Below are 17,453 nucleotides of genomic sequence, written 5' to 3'. Positions count from 1 at the left end.
AATACGCCAATAAGGTTAGGCGTAACGACAAATAAATATAATATAATATTATATTAAAGGCTTAAGCCTTAAGTCGAGCTTATACTCGATACTTCGATAAAAAGAAATGTAATCATAACAAAGAAAAGAATAATAGAATGAATTGTGAATATGTATATATGTGTGTCAGTATATATGTATATTCTTTGTTATGAAATTATTATTTAAGCAATAATGAGTATTCTTAAATAATAAAAGAAAAAGAATGCGTTTCTTAGAGAAGAAGAAACGTCGGGTTTTTATATAAACTAAAGGTTTATAATTACTTTTAAACTAAAGGTTTTCAAGTAAATGAGATATATGAACTAAAGGTTCATCGAGGTATAGAACAAGACTAAAGGTCTTAAGCCGGATTGTATATCCGACTAACAAATATTTATACCCGTACTATAGGTGCGAGATAAAAAAGGGAAAGACCCTCGGACGGTGAGTGAAGCCGATCCCAAAGCGAAAAGGTGAATACGCCCCCAAACTTTTATAAACTTGTTTTCAAATAAGTCAAACATGTTATATGAAAATTGTTTACAAGGAACTATGTGATCCTAAAACCGTTATAAAGAAGAGTATAAGCCTAGCCCTCAGGCTGTAGTATATATGTGTCTGGATCCTTACATATGTGGTAGTACGCGGTGGGCACATCGCACCATGCTTGGTCGTAGGACGCTTTCCTATAGGAAGCATGACCATGTGTATACTTACGGGTACTTAACTAAGTCGAACACTAAGGTGTTTGCTGAGGTGACCTAGTGTAGAGGCTCGACTTTATAAACGTGTTATTTAACTTTGTTATTCCTAAGCCACGATGGGCCGAGGCAGGCGTAGTCTCAAGGGGTAATAAAGTAAAAGAAATTATTTTAGCGTCAGCGTGTTCACCAGCATTCGTTGCTGACGTTTTTTATTTACATTTTGCAGGTGAACAATGATAGCACTTGGAGTGACGAAGTGCTACTAATATCCGATGGCTCGGATTTTTTTTGTATAAACTTAAGTTATATAAATTGGTGTTTTGTAAAACAATTAAACTTAAACGGCAACCTTTTATAATCCCAACTTTTGTATATGTAAATATTTACAACTTTAATCTACAAGTTTATAAGTCTTCCACAAAATTAACGCAACTCTGATATATTTACAAATGCGGTACCAACATAGCTGTCACACTCCTAGGCCGTGTTTTGGGGTGTGACTAGTGTTGGTATCAGAGCCATCGATCTTAGCGAATTGGGTATCATAAAACAATACCCAAGCTTCGATCCAAGTATAGGAAATAATTGTTTTAGGGATAAGATAGGCTGGTAACCTTTTCTTTCCCTCCACAATAATATTAGATGTCATTCAAAGCTTACATGGAGAATTATGTGCGCAAGGCAAAAGAAGCTGGAATCGCCGAACCTTACCCCGAGGACACTATGAGTGATGGGTATCATGAAGCATACTTCGATCAAGATGTGGACTTGACCAAACCCGTATACTACCCCGGAAGTAAACACTATCCAATAGACGTTCCCGATAGTTCACCAAAACAAAGGATTGAGCCGCCAAGGCACTCAAGTTATCATCCACCAACAATACCGATGTACCATCTTTCCGAAGTACCGAAGTACTACCCGACGGAGATCCCCACTTACCAACCCTCGGAGATACCGCAATACTACCCTACAGGATACCTACCACCAAACCATCATCCATCCTATGCCTTCCTTTCTAACTTACCTGTCAAAGAAGAACCGAAATCTCCATCCTCCGACTGGATGAAATGTCACCCCGATCAACGACGATGGCATACCGGAATCTCTACTTGCAATGAAGTCAACTCTCAACCAAACAATGATGGAGAGCTGTCTCACAAACCAAAAATGAGGATAATGATGCCCTATAAAAGTTTCCTGATGCCCCCAATAAACAATGAAACCACCCAGTCAATGGAAGAGGAGGAACCGGAAGAAGAGTAAGAACCCGAGGAAGAGGACCCCGAAGAAGAGAAAGATCCTGAGGAAGAATTAGAACCGGAAGAAGAGCATCCCGATAACCCCAATGAGATATCAACATCAATGGATGGATCACTCACTTCCCAAAACCCAAGCTATGGTTCTGTTGATCCATATGTTCAATATCTCGAGAAATCAAGGAACCAAGCTTCAAGAAGTTTTCCACCGTTCCAAGGAGTGATCCTAACAGAAGAAGAGCAAGCTAATGAGATCCGAGAACAAAACATGGCTGCTAAAACCTTCCTCTACTTAGCATCCTACATGACTTACGTTCCGTATCCAAAACCAAGGAATCACTATGAGATGGTGACATTGGGTTACCGCGACCCACCTCCACAATATGGATACCCCAACGTAGTCGCACAGTCGTACAAAGAACATTTGGATCGTGCTCTGCATGAAACGGAAGATTGGAGAAAAAAGGTAGTCGATGAAGGAAAGAAAAAGAAGAAAGTAGGAGAAATACTTCTTCGCAAATGCAACAAGTTAACAAAGGTGGTGAAGAAATTCTTGAAAGACTGAAGATGGTGAAGAAGAATGCTATGTGAAGTTATGTGTAATATAGCTTTGTATGAAATGTGAAATAAGTGTGTAACAAGAACGTTAAAACGTTCTTGAAATAAAGATAGGATAATCCATATATATGTGTGTATGTATGTATAAATAAGTATATATATATATATATCCTTCAGTGATATATATATATATATAAGTGTGTAATGAAATGTGTGTTAATAAATGGAATGTTGTTAAAAATTTCAGATATAAAAAGATATATTGAAAATATCTGAACAAAGTAATAACAACGAGAATGCTCGAAAAGAAAAAGAAATAAAATACAAGGGGAAAGGTCCCGAGAACGAACGAGAGGAAGAAATTCCCGAAAAATATATGAATAAAATACAAAAGATGATTAAGGATGCGGTTAGGGAAGAATCCATGAATAGAACCCATTCTAGACAATCTAGAAACTCTCGATCTGTTAATCCTTCCAAATCTGTTAAATCCCGTCCGAAACCGTCTCGTGTCGAGGAGAGTGTTCATGAGTCTAACGCCGATGGTGGAGTTAGGCGAGAGTTCAAGAAACTCAAAATTAGTGGGTGTTCATTCAAAGATTTTAAATATGATGGACCAAAAGAGTTCCATGGTGATAAAGGAGCCATCGCGACTGTGAGATGGCTTGGGGAGATGGAGACAATCGTGATAACAAGCAAGTGTTCCGAAGAGGAAAATATCCAATATTCCGCCCTTATGTTCAAGGGTGAAGCACTTGAGTGGTGGAATGCTTTATTGATGAGTAAAGGGAGATAAGTAATGTATAATTTGAGTTGGGATGAATTCAAGGCGATGTTGATGGCAAAATTTTGTCCCATGCATGAAACCGATAAAATCCAAACAAAATTTCTTAATCTTAAGTTCATGGGGACAAACCTTCGTGAATACAATACAAAGTTTCACGAATATTGTCGTCTGGTTCCCCAGCTGGTGAATCCGAAATCTAGCAAGGTAACAAGGTATATTTGGGGACTACTGCGGGAAATTTGCGACATGGTGAGGTCTCACCTACCTCAAATCGCCGACTCCGCAATGGAGTTAGCTGGTTATTTTATGGGCGGCATGGTCCGCAACAAAGAAGAGGACAAGAAGGTTACAACAACAACTACTCAAGGGAAAGCTGGTGGAAGTGCCAATTTCAAAGGCAAAGGTGTAAACCAAAGTCGATACAATTCTACGCCATGCAAGATATGTAGGAGGTACCACAAGGGTCGATGCAATTTCACTCCGCCTCCTAAAGTTTGTGAGTCATGCAACCATACGGGACATGCGGCTGCTGATTGCTGGAAAAAGAAGATGACGTGTTATAACTACAAGGAAATGGGCCATCTTAGTTTCGAGTGCCCAAAGAACAAACCCGCGACTGGTGGTGCGGGTGGAAGTGGCAAAGACAAGAAGGGAAACGGTCGAGTCTTTGTACTCGACATAAAGAAAGCTACTGATATGCCGGAAACCATTACCGGTACGTTTCTAGTCAACGACACCTATGCTAGAGTTTTATTTGATTCGGGTGCCAATTTGAGTTTTATAGATTATAGTTTTTGTAGTCTATTAAACGAACCATTAACAAATTTAGATAAAACTCTAAGCGTCGAGACTGCTAGTGGCGAAATCGTTAAAATCTCCGAAGCCCTTGAAAACGGAAAAATTCTCTTAGCTGGTTATATTCTACCTATCCGTTTGTTGCCCGTGAGTCTGTCCGAATTTGATATTGTACTTGGTATGGATTGGTTATCTAATAACCATGACCGTATCATCTGCAATAGCAAAACCGTTGAACTTCAAGCCCCCGATAAACGAACGATTCGAATTGAAGGGAACAAAGACGTTGGCCAAGTTAGCATAATTTCCATGATTAGGGCTATGTAAGCCCCGAATCTGGATCACTACAACTATGATATCAACTAAACGAGTATTGGTGCGGAATACCAACACTCGGTGATTCAAGAACACGAATAATAACAAGTAAATAACACAAGATTGCTTCAAAACACACGTATATTATAAATACGTCGGGTGCTTAAGCACTTACAAAACTGTGATAACCAAAACTAGGAATGAACAACCCTCTAGTTCTGCTCACTCTCTGCTAATGTGAACAACCCTTACCCTATACATTACATGAACTATATATAGGGAAACCAAAACACCTAGGCCCACATAAACCAAAAGCCCACCGAGATCCATAAGGATCTCGGTTTACATACATAGCCCAAAAGTAAACCCAACATACATAGAACTAAGTACAAACAACCAAATATGGACCCAAAAACCTCCCCCTTTGTTTGTAGCTTCGTTCTTGTTTATTTCACTTCAAACTAGCCTAACCGAAATTCATAGGGATTTCGATATTACACCAATGTAGTTCTTCAACTCGTATTCGTTTACAACACTTTAGTCTTGATCATGTCGTGGCCCTTTTATATGCGTCATTCTAACCAATTTATGACCCAACAATCTCGCCTTTAGACTGATGCTTTCAAGATCTTCAGAATCTTTACTTGAACATGATCAACAACTTCAATGATCAGCAACTTCAGCATCTGCATCCAATACTCTATCATCTCCCCCTTTTGATAGCATCATCCAATTTGAATCTCAGATACTTCATATGCTTCCGTTGCAAGAAATAAGTCTTGAAAGAACAATTAACTTTGATAGAAAGATCAACCAAAATATTTTGAAAACAATTTAATAAAACAAAATAAGACAAACATCTTTTTGTAATTTTTATATTTTTCTGTTTTTATTTTTATGAATTTCTTGAAAAGACTTGAAATGAGATCATATCAGCTAAATCAACTATAACACAGTAATCGATATCATATTTCATTAGCTGAAGACAAATTTTTAAAATAATTTCTTAACACATTTGTTTCGACAAGAGTAATCAAGAAGTAAAAATTAAATAAAAGAAATAAAATAAGAACTAAAAAAAATAAAACAAATTTAATCACTCGGTCTTCTTGTAATTTAGCAAAAAAATGGGATCAAATTTCAGTTTTTGATAAAACGTTGCCTTTTATGAAAAGATCCGAAAATGGAATCATATTGTTTAAGGTGCTGTCACAAGGATTCATGTTCAGCCTTATTATGACATAAAGAAATAGGTTGATAGCAGGTATAACAAACTTAGAATGATTTTCATTGCATCAGTGATATGAAGTAGAGTTTAGGATCGATCTCATTCCCAGTATTGCTCCGATCGCCAAAGCTCCGTATCGCTTAGCACCAACCAAGATGAAGGAGTTAAAGAAACAACTCGATGAACTCCTGGAGAAAGGCTTCATTCGACTGAGTTCATCACCTTGGGGAGCACCAATTCTATTCGTCAAGAAGAAGGACGGATCCATGCGTATGTGTATCGATTATCGTGCGTTAAATAAAGTGACAATCAAAAATCGTTATCCACTCCCTCGAATCGATGATCTTTTCGACCAACTTCAAGGTGCTAGCTTATTTTCAAAAATCGATCTTCGTTCCGGCTATCACCAACCCAAAGTTCAATCCGAGGATATTCCAAAGACTGCTTTTCGAACAAGGTATGGACATTATGAGTTCACGGTCATGCCGTTTGGACTTACTAATGCTCCAGCTGCGTTCATGGACATGATGAATCGTATTTGCAAGCCTTACTTGGATAAATTTGTTATTATTTCATCGATGACATACTTAGTTATTCTAAGTCAAAGGCTGATCATGAAGTCCACCTCCGAACTCTGCTTGAAATTCTTAGAACCGAAAAGTTGTACGCCAAGTTCTCGAAATGCGAGTTCTGGTTGCATGAGGTACAATTTCTTGGTCACATCATCAAAGTTAACGGTATTCAAGTGGACCCCGCTAGGATTGAAGCTATCTCTAAGTGGGAGGTCCCAAATTCGCCAACTGAGATCCGAAGTTTCTTAGGTTTGGCCGGCTATTACCGTAGATTTATTGAAAACTTTTCTCGAATCGTTGTTCCCCTAACCTCTTTAACTCGTAAAAACATCAAATATGAATGGAGAACAAAGCAACAAGTGGCGTTCGATATACTTAAAAAAAAGCTTACTCAAGCACCTATATTGGCCTTGCCATAAGGTACTGAGGATTTTGTGGTAGTTAGTGACGCATCTCACTCCGGCTTGGGATGTGTACTAATGAAACGTAAGAAAGTAATCGCTTACGCCTCTAGTCAACTAAAAGTACACGAAAATAATTACACGACTCACGATATAGAGTTAGGCGCCATAATCTTTGCACTTAAGATATGGAGGCACTATCTCTATGGAGTAAGATTTACCGTGTACACTGATCATAAAAGCTTGAAACACATCTTCGATCAAAAAGAGCTTAATATGCGCCAACGACGCTGGATGGAAACTCTCAACGACTACGACTGTGAGATCGTTTATCAAGAAGGTAAGGCCAACGTTGTGGCTGACGCCTTAAGTCGTAAAGAGCACGAAAAGCCAAAAAGAGTCCGAGCGTTAAGGCTAGAACTTCAAATTAATCTTGAACAAATCAAATCTGCCCAAACTCAAGCGATCAATGAAAAGCAAATCTCCGACAAAAAACGTAATGGCACCATTGACTCGTTAGTCAAGGGTGACGATGGTTTCCTTAGACTCGGAAAAAGAATTTGGGTACCAATCATTGGAAATTTACGTAAGAAAATTTTGAATGAAGCTCATAAATCCAAATACATGATGCATCCTGGGAGCGAAAAAATGTACCATAACCTTAAAACAAATTATTGATGAAATGGAATGAAAAGGGATGTCGCTTCGCATGTTGCGAAATGTTTGACATGTTTAAAGGTCAAGGCTGAACACCAAAGGCCTTCGGGACTACTTCAACAACCCGAACTTACCGTATGGAAGTGGGAGTTAATTACTATGGATTTCATTACCAAACTCCCGAAGAAGACTCGACAACACAATGCAATATGGGTAATTGTGGATCGTTTAACAAGTCCGCACACTTTATACCCATCAATGAATCGTACTCAATGGATAGACTAGCACATATTTATGTAAACAACATCGTTGCTTTGCATGGACTACCGCTGTCTATAATCTCTGATTGAGACAGTCGTTTCAAGTCTCATTTTTGGAAAAGCTTCCAACAAGCTCTTGGTACGAAACTTAACCTTAGCACTGCCTATCATCCGCAAACTGATGGGCAAAGCGAAAGGACTATTCAAACGTTGGAAGACATGCTTCGGGCTTGTGTGATTGATTTAGGCGGAAGTTGGGATGATCACTTACCCCTAATGGAATTTTCGTATAATAACAGCTATCACACAAGTATACAAGCCGCACCATTCGAGGCGTTATATGGTCGAAAGTGTAGAACACCCGTGTGTTGGTCTGAAACCGGAGATAATCAATTATCTGGACCCGAGAGAGTCCAAGAAACCACCGACAAGATTCTCCAAATCCAAGAACGACTTAAGACGGCACGTAATCGCCAAAAGAGTTACGTTGATGTCCGTCGTAAGCCGTTGGAATTCAAAGTTGGTGACAAAGTGTTATTGAAAGTCTCGCCTTGGAAAGGCGTTGTTCGCTTCGGTAAGAAAGGAAAGCTATGTCCTCGATTCGTTGGACCTTTCGAGGTATTTGAACGAATCGGCACTGTTGCATACCGATTGCGACTGCCCGAGGAAATGCAAGGGATACACGATGTATTCCATGTTTCGAATCTGTGTAAATGCTTGACTGATGAATCTTTGGCTATGCCATTAAAATACGTGGAAATAAATGAAAACTTAAAATTTGTAGAACGTCCGATTCAAATAGAAGATTCGAAAACAAAGAAATTAAAAAGAAGAACATTGAAAATTGTGAAAGTAAAATGGGACTCGCGTAGAGGGCCCGAATATACATGGGAACTCGAATTAGAAATGAGAAATAAATACCCCCACTTGTTCTTGTAAAGCAATCTCGAGGATGAGATTTATTTCAAGGTGGGGAGGATGTAACATTGTGAAAATTTCGAGTTCAAAATATAAACTTCCCAAAGTCTAGGGATCAAATCTGCCAAATTCCAAACACCAAGGTTGAAAGTGAAAATTCTATTTTCTTGTCCAATCGCGATACGCGACGGGACAAAAGATAAGCCCATCGCGTACCGCGATGGGGTTTGGTCAAAGCTTCTGGAAGGGGTAAATAGCAATACGCGATCGTTGTTGACTTGATGTCATCACGATACACGATGACGTGGTCTGACACGTTTTGACGCGTGTGCCACATGGCACATGGTGGCATCATCTGCTGCCACGTGTCACCACGTGGCAACACTGCTGCCACGTGGCCCAACGCCTGCCACGTGTCACCACGTGGCAGGTCTATTGGGTGAATCAGCAGGCCTATATCGCGCTACGCGATAGGCCAGCCCAAGGACCCATCGTGTACCGTGATGGGATCCAAAAATTTTTCTATAAACAGCAAGGTTCGGGATCTCATTTGATGCATCCCAAATTCAGTACTCTTTTCTCTCTCTAGCATCTCTCTAAAATATCTCAATCATATTAACGATCCACCTCGATAAATGTGCCATAATTCCTCGATTTCCGTACCGACGTTTCCTCGAAGTTCGTGCCACCCTCCACCCACATTTAACCAAGAAAGCGTTTGTTATCATGGTGATGAGTCTCGAAAAGCGTGCCAACGAGTATTGAAGAATTGGTGATATCGTTTGGCGACAAGGAGATACGTTGATCAGGACAACGAAGGAAACTAAGTGGCGTTGGAGTGCTGCTCGAGTTCCTAGGGTTTCAAATACGCCAATAAGGTTAGGCGTAACGACAAATAAATATAATATAATATTATATTAAAGGCTTAAGCCTTAAGTCGAGCTTATACTTGATACCTCGATAAAAAGAAATATAATCATAACAAAGAAAAGAATAAAAGAATGAATTGTGAATATATATATATGTGTGTAAGTATATATGTATATTCTTTGTTATGAAATTATTATTTAAGCAATAATGAGTATTCTTAAATAATAAAAGAAAAAGAATACGTTTCTTAGAGAAGAAGAAACGTCGGGTTTTTATATAAACTAAAGTTTTATAATTACTTTTAAACTAAAGGTTTTCAAGTAAATGAGATATATGAACTAAAGGTTCATCGAGGTATAGATCAAGACTAAAGGTCTTAGCCGGATTGTATATCCGACTAACAAATATTTATACCCGTACTATATGTGCGAGATAAAAAGGGAAAGACCCTCAGACGGTGAGTGAAGCCGATCCCAAAGCGAAGAGGTGAATACGCCCCCAAACTTTTATAAACTTGTTTTCAAATAAGTCAAATATGTTATATGAAAATTTTTTACAAGGAACTATGTGATCCTAAAACCGTTATAAATAAGAGTATAAGCCTAGCCCTCAGGCTGTAGTATATGTGTGTCTGGATCCTTACATATGTGGTAGTACGCGGTGGGCACATCGCACCACGCTTGGTCGTAGGACGCTTTCCTATAGGAAGCACGACCATGTGTATACTTACGGGTACTTAACTAAGTCGAACGATGCGATGTTTGCTGAGGTGACCTAGTGTAGAGGCTCGAGTTTATAAACGTGTTAGTTAACTTTGTTATTCCTAAGCCACGATGGGCCGAGGCAGGCGTAGTCTCGAGGGGTAATAAAGTAAAAGAAATTATTTTAGCGTCAGCGTGTTCACCAGCATTCGTTGCTGACGTATTTTATTTACATTTTGTAGGTGAACAATGATACCACTTGGAGTGACGAAGTCCTACTAATATCTGATGGCTCGGATTTGTTTTGTATAAACTTAAGTTATGTAAATGGGTGTTTTGTAAAACAATTAAACTTAAACGGGAACCTTTTATAATCCCGACTTTTGTATATGTAAATATTTACAACTTTAATCCACAAGTTTATAAGTCTTCCGCTAAATTAACGCAACTCTGATATATTTACAAATGTGGTACCAACATAGCCGTCACACTCCTAGGCCATGTTTTGCGGTGTCACAATAAGCCTAGCCCTCAGGACGTGGTATACGTTTGTCTGGATCCTTACATATGTGGTAATAACGCGATGGGCACATCGCACCACACTTGGTTATAGTCACGCTCGCCTGCGAGAGTAATGACCATGTGTATACATCCGGGTACTCAACTAGTCGAACGCTGCGGTGTTTGTTGGGGTGACCTAGAGTAGAGACTCAAGTTTATAATGATGTTTTAACTATATTATTCCTAAGCCAAGATGGGCCGAGGCTTACGTGGTCTCGAGGGGTGATCTAGTAAAGGAAAATATTTTAGCGTCAGCATATTCACCATCATTCGTTGCTGACGTATTTTCTTAACATTTTGCAGGTAATTAGGAATAGAGTTTGAAAGAACGAATTGCTCATGATTCCGATGGCTCGGATATTTTTTTGAACTTAATTATTAATAAAAATGGTGTTTTTGTAACACTTATAACAAGTAAACTTAAACGAGACTTTTGTCTCGTCTTTTGCATTGTAAATATTTATAATCTAAATCCACATGTTTTTATAAGACTTCCGCATTAACCCGCAAATGTGATTTATTTATAATTGTGGTACCAACTGTTGATCACACTCCTAGGCCTAAGACGGGGGTGTGAAAGGTTGGTATCTGAGCCATCGATCTTAGCGAATTGGGTATCATAAAACAATACCCAAGCTTCGATCCAAGCATAGGAAATTGTTTGATTGTTTGAATAGGGATAAGATTGGCTGGTAACCCTTTCTTTCGTTCTCCTCATTCTAAACCACCCATCAAATATGTCTTACGAGAAATTAATGGAGTATTATGATCGTGAAGCAAAAAGAGCCGGAACATATTACAAATTTCCAAGGGACATCATGAGCAAAGATTACTATGAAGCATGCTTCAATTCCGACGAGGATCATAATCAAACCAAGCCATATCATTATCCCCGCAATGAGCAAAGTCCAATTTACCGCCTAGATAATACTCCACATCAAGCATACCAAGCACCAAGGCACTCGAGTTACTACCCGTCAAGCTTACCCATCTATCAACCATCTGAAGTACCAACGTATCATCCTTCCGAGGTTCCTACCTATCAACCATATGAGGTTCCGCCATACTACCCATATGATGAACCGACGTATCTACCACCAAATCCTCACCCTTCACACGCTTTCCTCTCTAACCGACCAATCAAGGATGAACCAAGATCTCCCTCATCCGACTGGATGCAATGTCACTCTGATCAGCGAAGGTGGCATACTGGAACATCTACTATGGATTTTGCTGACTCCCGCCTCAACAAAGAAGGGACATCTCACAAACCAGAATAAAGGTGATGATGCCATACGAGAAAGTTCACTTGCCTGCAATGTCAAAAAAGACTGCCAAATTAATGGAAGAGGAGGACATGGAAGAAGAGGACCCAGAGGAAAAGGAACCGGAATAAGAGGAAATAGAAGAAGACTCAGAGGAGGAATATCCCGACAATCCGAATGAAGTAACGACACCGATCGAAGAACCATACTCTCATCAAACCCCAAGTTATGTAACTGTTGATCCCTACATACAATTTCTTCAAGAACTCAAGGGAAAAGCATCATCAAGCTTCCACCGTACTCAGGCAAGATCCCCTCAGTTGAAGAACAAGCGTATGAGATCCGAGAGCAGCATGAGGCTGCCGAAGTTTTCTTCAACTACCAATCCGATGTGACTGCTTCTCCATACCCGGATCCGAGGAATCATTTCGACGTGGTCATGATGGGGTATCTTGATCTACCACCTCGCTACGGTTATCCCAATGACATTCCCCAGTCACAGGAGGAACATCTTGATTGAGCCCTACATAAGACAGATGAATTGAAAAAGAAGATTGCTATTGATGGGAAGAAAAAGAAGAAGATAGGAGAGACACTTCTTCGTAAGTGAAACAAGTTAACCAAGGTTGTGAAGAAATTCATGAAAGATTGATGGTGATGAAGATGAGTTTTCAAGAGATGAAGTTTATGTGTTAAGATAGTCTATATGATATGTGTAACATGTGATGTAATAAGGATAGGAATTTATATATCGCATAAACGATATATAAGTTTGTTGTAAAATAATATATGTATATATCATTATATGATATATATATATATATATATGTGTGTGTGTTTAATAAAATAAAACTTGTATTTTAAGAAAAGAAATATGATAAATTACATATAAAAGAAAAGATTGAAAAGATAAAAGATAAAATGTCACGGGCAAAGCGATAATCGAGAGGCTTCCCGAAAAGAAGCCGAAAAACGAGAAGAAAAGGGAAAGGTCCTGAAAGAGAACAAGAAGAACCAATCCATGATAAATATATGAAACAAATTCAAAGAATTGTAAAAGATGCCGTAAGGCCCGAAACCGAATTTAGATCTCAATCAAGACAAACTAAACATTCACAATCTGCTAACCCTTCTCGAAAATCTATCTCTAAACCTCATACTAGACCATCTCATATCGAAAAAAGTGTTCATGAGTCGAATGCCGATGGAGGTGTTAGACAAGAATTTAAGAAACTTAAGATCGGTGGGTGTTCGTTTAAGGATTTCAAATACTATGGACCAAAGGATTTCCATGGTGACAAGGGAGCCATCACAACTGTAAGGTGGCTTGAAGAGATGGAGACGATCGTAATAACAAGCAAGTGTTCTGATGAGGAGAAGATCCAATACTCTGCCCTCATGTTCAAAGGTGAAGCCCTGGAGTGGTGGAACACACTGATTCTGAGTAGAGGAAGGAAGGTGATGTATAATCTAACGTGGAATGAGTTTAAGGAAATATTAATGGCAAAATTCTGTCTGATGCACGAGACTGACCAAAATCAAACCAAATTCTTGAATCACAAGGTTGTTGGAACAAACCTACGTGAGTACAACACAAAATTTCACGAATACTGTCGATTGATTCCCCAGCTGGTTAACCCCGAATCCAGCAAAGTCACGAGATATATATGGGGACTACCACGAGAGATTCGTGACATGGTGAGGTCTCACTTACCACAAACAGCCGACTCCGCGATGGAATTGGCTGGTTATTTGATGAGCGGAATGATCCGCAACAAGGAGAAGGACAAGAGGGTTGTAACGTCATACGACCCAAAAAAAGGAGGAAATGCCCGCTTCAAGGGCAAAGGTGTTGATCAACGTAAGCCTGGATTCAATTCCAACATTCCACAATGCAAGACGTGCAGGAAATATCATAGAGGACGATGTCACTATGCTCAGACTACAGCAGTATGTGACTCATGTCAAAAGCCCGGCCATGTAGTGGCCGACTGTTGGAAAAAGAAGATGACTTGCTTCAATTGCAAAGAGATGGGCCATCTTAGTTTCGAGTGCCCGAAAAACAAACCTGCGACTGGTGTTACAGGTGGAAGTGGACAAGCCAAAAAGGAAAACGCAAGAGTATTTGTTCTTGATACCAAAAAGGCGGCCGACATGCCGGAAACCATTACCGGTACGTTTCTAGTTAACAACACTTATGCTAGAGTCTTGTTTGATTCGTGTGCCAAATTAAATTTTATAGATTATAATTTTTGTAGTCTATTAAACGAACCTTTAGTCAAACTTAATAAAACTCTAAGTGTCGAGACCGCTAGTGGCGAAATTGTTAAAATCTCCGAAGCTTTAGAAAACGGAAAAATTTTATTATCCGGTTACGTTTTGCCTATCCAATTGCTACCTATGACTCTTGCGGGTTTTGATATTCTATTGGGTATGGACTGGTTATCCGACAACCATGCTCATATCCTTTTCAATAGCAAGACTGTTGAACTTCGAGCCCCTGATAAACGAACCATTCGAATAGAAGGGGATAAAAATGCTGGCCAAGTTAGCCTAATCACCATGATAAGGGCTAACAAATGTTTAAATCAAGGATGCTTAGCATTCATGGCCAACGTCACCAAAGAATCTAAACCCAAAGAAATCAAAAGCGTTCATGTTATTTCCGATTATGCCGATGTCTTTCCCGACGAACTTCCCAGAATCCCTCCCGATCGTGAAGTAGAATTTAGAATCGATCTCATTCATGATACTGCTCCGATCGCAAAAGCTCCGTACCGTCTAGAACCAACCGAGATGAAGGAATTAAAGAAACAACTTGACGAACTTCTCGAGAAAGGATTCATACGACGAAGTTCATCACCATGTGGAGCGCCGATACTTTTCGTTAAGAAGAAGGATGGATCCATGCATATGTGCATCGACTACCGAGCTCTAAACAAAGTTACAATCAAAAATCGTTATCTACTCCCTCGAATCGATGATCTCTTTGACCAACTTCAAGACACAAGTTTCTTTTCTAAAATCGATCTTCATTCCGGTTATCACCAACTCAAAGTTCAATCCGAAGATATCCCGAAAACCGCCTTTCGAACAAGGTATAACCATTATGAGTTCACCGTTATGCCATTTGGACTTACTAATGCGCCAGCTGCGTTCATGGATATGATGAAACGAATTTGTAAGCCTTACTTGGATAAATTTGTGATCGTATTCATCGACGACATACTAATTTATTCTAAGTCTAAGGATGATCATGAAAACAATCTTCGAACCCTACTCGAAATTCTTAGAACCGAGAAGTTGTACGCCAAGTTCTCAAAATGTGAGTTCTGATTACACGAAGTGCAATTCCTTGGTCACATCATTAATGTCCACGGTATTCAAGTCGATCCCGCTGAGATTGAATCTGTCTCTAAGTGGGAGGTCCCAAAGTCGCCAACCGAGATTCGAAGTTTCTTGGGATTGGCCGGCTAATATCGAAGGTTCATTGAAAATTTCTCCCGTATAGCGGTTCCCCTAACTTCTTTTACTCGTAAAAATACCAAGTATGAATGGGGAGCAAAACAACAAGAGGCGTTCGATATACTCAAACAAAATCTTACTCAAGCACCTATACTGGCCTTGCTAGAAGGTACTGAAGACTTCATTGTCTTTAGTGATGCGTCTCATTCCGGATTGGGATTCGTACTAATGCAACGCAAGAAAGTAATCGCTTATGCCTCTCGTCAGCTCAAGGTGCACGAAAAGAACTATACAACTCACGATCTAGAGTTAGGCGCCATAATATTTGCACTAAAGATATGGAGGCACTATCTCTATGGAGTAAGATTTACCGTGTACACTGATCATAAAAGCTTGAAACACATCTTCGATAAAAAAGAGCTTAACATGAGACAACGACAATGGATGGAAACTCTTAACGATCATGACTGCGAGATTGTATACCATGAAGGCAAAGCAAACGTCGTGGCCGATGCTTTAAGTCGTAAGGAGCATGAAAAGCCAAAAAGAGTTCGAGCGTTACGATTAGAAATTCAAATCGATCTCATTGACCAAATCAAATCTGCCCAAACTCAAGCGATCAATGAAAACAAGATCTCCGATGAAAAACGAAACGGCACAATTGACTCGCTAGTCAAGGGTGATGATGGTATCCTTAGAATGGGGAATCAAATTTGGGTACCAATCGTTGGAGACTTGCGTGAGAAAATTATGAACGAAGCTCATAAGTCCAAATACATGATGCACCCCGGTAGTGACAATATGTATCATAATCTCAAACCCAACTACTGGTGGAATGGGATGAAAAAGGACATCGCTTCGCATGTGGCGAAATGTTTAACTTGTTTGAAAGTCAAGGCTGAACACCAAAAGCCTTCGGGATTGCTCCAACAGCCCGAACTTCCCGTATGAAAGTGGGAGTTAATAAACATGGATTTCATAACCAAACTCCCAAAGGCGACTCGACAACATAATACTATTTGGGTTATCGTCGATAGATTAACCAAATCCGCTCACTTCATTCCAATCAACGAATCGTACTCAATGGGTAGATTAGCGCGTATTTATGTGAACAACATCTTTGCATTGCATGGAGTACCGCTATCTATAATCTCTGATCGAGACAGCCGTTTCACGTCTCATTTCTGGAATAGCTTCCAACAAGAGCTTGGTACGAAATTAAACCTTAGTGCCGCCTATCATCCACAAACCGATGGGCAAAGCGAAAGGACAATTCAAACGTTGGAAGATATGCTCCGCGCTTGTGTGATAGACTTAGGCGGAAGTTGGGACGACCACTTACCCTAATGGAATTTTCGTATAACAATAGTTATCACACGAGTATTCAAGCCGCACCATTTGAGGCGTTATATGGTTCGAAAATGTAGAACGCCCTTGTGCTGGTCTGAAACTGGAGACAGTCTGTTATCCGAACCCGAAATAGTCCAAGAAACCACCAACAAAGTTCTTCAAATCCGAGAACGACTTAAGACGACACGTGATCGCCAAAAGAGTTACGCTGATGTCCGTCGTAAGCCGTTGGAGTTCAATGTTGGTGACAAAGTTCTTTTGAAAGTCTCGCCTTGGAAAGGCGTCGTTCACTTCGGTAAGAAAGGAAAGCTAAGTCCTCGATTCGTTGGACCCTTCGAGGTACTTGAACGAATTGGTACTGTTGCATATCGTTTGCGACTGCCCGAGGAAATGCAAGGGATACACGACGTATTCCATGTTTCAAATCTGCGAAAATGTCTAGTCGGCGAATCTCTTTCGATGCCATTAAAAGATGTAGAAATTAACGAGAACTTAAAATTCATTGAAAGATCAATACAAATAGAAGATTCGAAAATAAAGAAACTTAAAATACGAACTTTGAAAATTGTGAAAGTAAAATGGGACTCACGAAGAGGGCCCGAGTATACATGGGAACTCGAATCGGAAATGAGAAAGAAATACCCCCACTTATTCTTGTGAAGCAATCTCGAGGACGAGATTTATTTCAAGGCGGGGAGGATGTAACATCACGGAAATTTCGAGCCAAAAATACCCATAATCCAAAGTCAAAGGACCAAATCTATCA

This window comes from Bidens hawaiensis, unplaced genomic scaffold, assembly GCF_021521415.1.
Source record: "Bidens hawaiensis isolate Kalapana, Puna unplaced genomic scaffold, B.hawaiensis_p1.1 tig00018123_1, whole genome shotgun sequence".
NCBI classification, from domain to species: domain Eukaryota; kingdom Viridiplantae; phylum Streptophyta; class Magnoliopsida; order Asterales; family Asteraceae; genus Bidens; species Bidens hawaiensis.
The sequence above is the reverse complement of the archived record's forward strand: the minus strand, read 5'-3'. Positions refer to the sequence as shown.